General features: G+C 40.5%; 1 pseudogene; it reads left to right on the top strand.

Annotated features, from left to right (window-relative positions):
- Positions 1-3,541: 3,541 nt before the first annotated feature.
- Positions 3,542-4,469, top strand: LOC125938134 (platelet-activating factor acetylhydrolase IB subunit alpha2-like; annotated as a pseudogene).
- Positions 4,470-5,352: the final 883 nt, after the last annotated feature.

Genomic DNA, 5,352 nt, shown 5'->3' on the forward strand with positions numbered 1-5,352 from the left:
GGCTCAGTCGGTTGGGCGTCTGACTTCGGCCCAGGTCATGATCTCATGGTTCTTGGATTCGAGCCCCGTGTTGGGCTCTGTGCTGACAGCTCAGAACCTGGAGCCTGCTTTGAATTCTGTGTCTCCCTCTCTCTCTTCCCCTTCCCTACTCACACACTGTCTCTCTCTCTGTCCCTTAAAAAAAATAATAAACATTGAAAAAAAATTAAAAAAAAAAAAAGAAAGAAAGTAATATAGCCAAGCAGAAAGTAGAAATGTTGTGATTTCTGTTAGTGGTTTGTATTTTAGCTTGAGGACTAATAGTATCCATTGACTACATTTTAGCAAGGCAGTGTTACAAATAAGATTTATATTCTTTAAAAAATCTCTCAAGTTGAAGTATAGACAATGAATCAGAGACAGGGCAGTTTACAAGATATAAAAGAATCTGTAGAGTGATGAAGCTATCAGCCAGTGACTGAGTCTTATATATTATATAGCATTGGTGGGTCAGACGTACCACAGTCTGGATTTGGATCCAAGGAATGAAGAGATTCTGCTTACTAGAAAGACTCATAATAGCTAAGAACCAACCTGCTTAATAAAAGAGTGGTATTTTGACTTACAATTTTTCTTCATTCTTTGTAATAGAACACCCTCAGAAACTACACAGAATTCTGAGAGAAAATAACAAAGCTTATTTGTATCCTCTTGGTCTAATACTATATTAATGCAATCAAATGCTCACCAGAATTCTGGAATTTTAACAAGACATACTTGCTATGGTTTAAGTGTGAGAGGGTCCCTATAACACCTCTAAATCATTCTCTTCACTCAGTTTCATACATGATAATTTCTTTCTAATCATGTTAATTTTAACTGCCTTTAAAATAGAAGTCTCAACAAATTTCATTGGATTTTCTTTTTAACGTCTTTAGCCCATTTTCTTCTGTTTGGAGAAGAACTAAATTTCTGTGGGTGTGTTAGATGTTTATTTTAAATCTTCTCTCACAATTTTAATGTTGTGAACCTTGCTTTAGGTTAATAAACCCTTTAATTTAGGCGTTTATATTAATCAGATCTGTTAAGGGTTAAAAAAATCCAATTTGAATTACCTTAAAGAAAAAGAGAATGTATCAACTCAGAAAACCAGCTGAAAGATGTTACCAAGTAATGTGAACAATAGGAACAATTATTTCAAATGCCAACAGGACTCAGTCTCTACATATTCCACTCACTTTGCTCTGAATATTTGCTGGAACTTTTCAGACTAGCTTCTTCTGTAGGAGTGGAAAGATGAGTGCTATGCTATTATCCTATACATCAAGTTCCACAACTTTGGCCACCAACCTAGGCCAATCTCTTACCCAGATTCCTAAAGAAGTACTGAGATTGCCCCAGCTTCAGTCAATGGCTCACCCATTGACCAGAGAAATATACCAGTGTTGTTGGGTTGTTGGGTCCTATGATGGTAAGTCATCATACAATCATAGAATTGGAGGAGAAGGAAGAAGAGTTCTTTCAAGGGAAATCTTAAGAAATGGTATTGATTACACTGGTCAGCCCAAGATCATACTAAGATAAATAATTTAAAAGCTTAGAATTTTATTTAAAAGTCAATGGAGACCCAGTAAAAACTCTTAATTAGGAAGATGAAAATCAGATATTTATTTTGAAAAAAAAAACCACTCTGGCTACAATGTAGACAGTGATCTAGAAGGGTTGGTGCAGAATGAAATGCAGAAAGTGATTAGAGAAATCCAGGCAGGGAATGGTTTGTAGTTTTATGGTAGCAACTGAGCTAGAGAGAAGGGAAGGAATTTAAGGGAAAATAGGAATGTAGAATCTATAGGATTTGGTGACTGAAATTTGAAAGTTATACAGCACCTAGAGGAGGAAAAGATTTCAAGTACCTGGTATGAAACTTCTGGTTTTGGAGTTAAGTTTTCTATAGAATACACAAGTAGAAATATCAGAAAGATGGTAGAATAGGAAGTCTGTTCTCTCCTTCTGCCCATGGTGATACCAACTCAACAATGGTACATGTGCCCATTTCTTTTCTGAGAAATCCAGAACAATTAAGAGGCTCCTACACCCCAGGAGAGCATGAAATCAGCCACATCAAGGTTGCCGGGAAAATGTGTGCTGCTAATGCTCCATAGGCACGCCCATAAGATCAGTGCAGCACAACTGGGAGAAAACTCCCAGTTCCCAGCTTCTCCCCTGGTGAAGGAAAGAGAAGACTGAAATACACCCCCAATGTGAAGCCTTTTCATGAGGCCATCCCAGGGCAGGTTATCTGTCTTGCTTGAATCTGATTGGACAGGAAACAGCACCAGGCTGAGGGTCAATAAGAACAAGGGCGAAGTTTAGACTAGTACACACTCACTCACCATGGTCCCTTCCCTGGTTCAGTGTGGAATTAACAGAAGAAAAATCGCAGCTCCCAGTTTCTAGTTTCTCCCCAAAGAGGAAAAGAGAGTGTGCATCCAATGATCTGGGTGTCAAGGGAGGAGGTTGTCCAGGCTGTGCTTTCTGTCTCACCTGATATGGAGTGCTGGCACAAGGTGGCAAGCTCTAGATGTCTGGTGCCTCTGAAAATGAAAGAGAGCTGGCAGCTTGCTGCTGCTCCAGAGACCCACAGTACAGCAGACAGAAGCCAGTACCACTTGGTATCCTCTCCCTTGGGGAGTTGGGGGGAGAAAAGAGCAAAGCATCCTTCCAATATTCTGGCTTTTCAGGGGGGCTTCCCAAGTGACTGGCATCTGTCTTGCCTGACTCAGAGCACTAAAGGGACCCATTGTCCTCTAAAAGTCTGTCGAGGGCAGAGGACAAAAGAGAACTGGGTCATTTGTGGCAGCTTCAGAGAACCAGAACTGCAGACAGCCACCAAAGTGATTTAAAAAAAGAAGGAAAACATGTCATATGCTACCATATGGATTGACCTTGAGGACGTCATGCAAAGTGAAATAAACCAGTTACAGAAGGACAAATACTGTGCAATTCCACTTGTAGAAGATATATAAAGTAATCAAACTCACAGAAGCAAAAAGTAGAATGGCAATTGTCAGAGTCTGTGGGGAGGGAGAAATGGGGTATTGCTGTTTATGGGTATAGAGTTTCAGTCATGCAAGATGAAAAGAGTTCTAGAGATTTGCTGTACAACAGTGTACATATAGTTAACAATAATGTACTATACACCTAAAATTTGTCAGGAGGATAGATCTTGTTATGTTTTTTTACCACAATAAAAATGTTTTAAAAATACTGCTAAATTTACCCCTGAGTTTCATGCTAAGAAAGAAAGAAAAAGAGAGAGAGAGACAGAGAGAGAGAGAGGGTGGGAGAGAGAGAGGAGAGAAGAGAGGAGAGGGAAGTAAGGGGAGGGAGTAAGGGAAGGAAGGAGAAAGGGAGAGAGGGAGGAAGGATCCCATTAACAGGAGGAGCTGCTGCCAGTGCTGGGCCGAGGGACATGGCACAGGGACTGAGTGAGTGACAGACATATCACCAGGCCATGCCACAGCCACTTGGAACCTACAGGGACCCTCTGCCTGAGTATAGAATGAGCCAAGGATACTCAAACCCAGCATCTATTGCACATGCAGTGGACGATATTCAAGGAGATGACAGATGATGTCTCAGCACAACAGATTTGTCCTAGACCATAAACACAAAGAACAGGATGTACTGTTTCTGGGGGACTCCAAGGTGGAGCAATAGGAGATATGGTGAGAGCTTTTTGCCCCAATTAATGCACTGAATTTTGGAACTGAGGGAGATACAAAATACGTTTTATGGAGACTAAAGAGTGGAGAACTGGAGTTTATTATTATTTTTTAAGTTCATTTATTTTGAGAGAGAGAGAGACAGTGTGCATGTGCTGTAGTGGCAGAGAAAGAGAAAGAGAGAGAGAAAGGGAGAGGAAGAGAGAGAATCCCAACCAGGCTCCACACCATCAGCATAGAGCCCAATGGGGGGCTTAATCTCACAAACCATGAGATCATGACCTGAGCCAAAATCAAGAGTCAGTCACTTAACCGACTGAGCCACTCAGGCAGCCTGAGAACTGGAGATTATTAAACCTAAGGTCATTGTCATTTGGGTAGGAACAAACAACCGTGAAAATATAGCGGGAGAAGTAGGAGGTGGAATCAAGGCCATTGTAGAACTTTACTAACACAAGGCAGCCACAGGCTAAAATCATTGTAATTGTGTTTGTTACCTTGAGGTGAGAAGCCCAGCCCTTTGAGGTAAAAGAACGCCAAGGTGAACTAATTCCTCAAGGTTACCCTGCCAAAGCTGCCAAAGTGCAGCTCCTGAATATAGATGGCGGCTTTGTGCACTTGGATGGTGCCATCTCCTGCCAAGACATATTTGATTTTCTGCATCTCACAAGAGGGGGTTACTCAAAGATCTGCAAACCCCTGCACAAACTGATCATGCAGTTGTTGGAGGAAACACCTGAGGAGAAACAAACCACCGCTGCCTAATTGGCTCCCATCAGTGTTAATCACAACCTGGCTTCCTCAGATCACTTATGTCACTAGAACTTCAGAATCTTTCTCTTTCTTAAGGCACTTGGCATTGTAGAATGTTCCTGAATGTTCATATCTAGTGTTTGAAGGGGAGGAGGTATTTGAACTGGTCCTGTACAAAGAAGTTGTGTCTGGCACAGGAGAAAAATTAGCCAAGGAAGATTATTGTTTAAATGTGTTTGAAACCAGAAGGGGATTTTCAGTTGTATGTGTGACACATTCATTGAATTGTCACTGTTTTTCCTAGGATAACATCAAACCTAAGTACTGAACAAAATGAAGATTTTTTTTTCTGGGCCTTCCTTTCCTTCTGTGGATTATGTCATATATAGTAATGATCAGGATTATACCTACTTGGCTTTAGAACAGATGGGTTTTCCAGTTTTTAAGGTTAGCCTTTTGTTTTTATTTTGCTTTACTCGTATATATTCTCAACAATTTCTTAACTTATAGCACCAGATTGAACATACTTATCATTCAAATATGGGAGTGCTATAGTTACAAGTGAATTTATTTTTCCCATGTTAAGTTGTGGAAAATAGGTTTTGCCCCATTTGGGGGGCTCTATGGAAGGCATTATTTTTATGCTGTTGAATATCATGTCTATAACAGACCCAGGCAGGCTTTTCTTCCTTTTCCCTCATACCGTTTTTTTTTTTTTTTTGTCCTTGACATTACAAGCTTTTAACACATTTTTGACCCAGGGCTTCTGTTGCAGGAAATCTAAGTCACCAGCCAGTTACTTGCATGATAATCACTGATATGTAACTCATTCTTGTGTGGTGTTGTGTGCATAGAGTCTGTGAAATGCTATCCATATTCAGAGTTCTGTTTTGTT

Source organism: Panthera uncia, assembly GCF_023721935.1.
Source record: "Panthera uncia isolate 11264 chromosome B2 unlocalized genomic scaffold, Puncia_PCG_1.0 HiC_scaffold_24, whole genome shotgun sequence".
NCBI classification, from domain to species: Eukaryota; Metazoa; Chordata; class Mammalia; order Carnivora; family Felidae; genus Panthera; species Panthera uncia.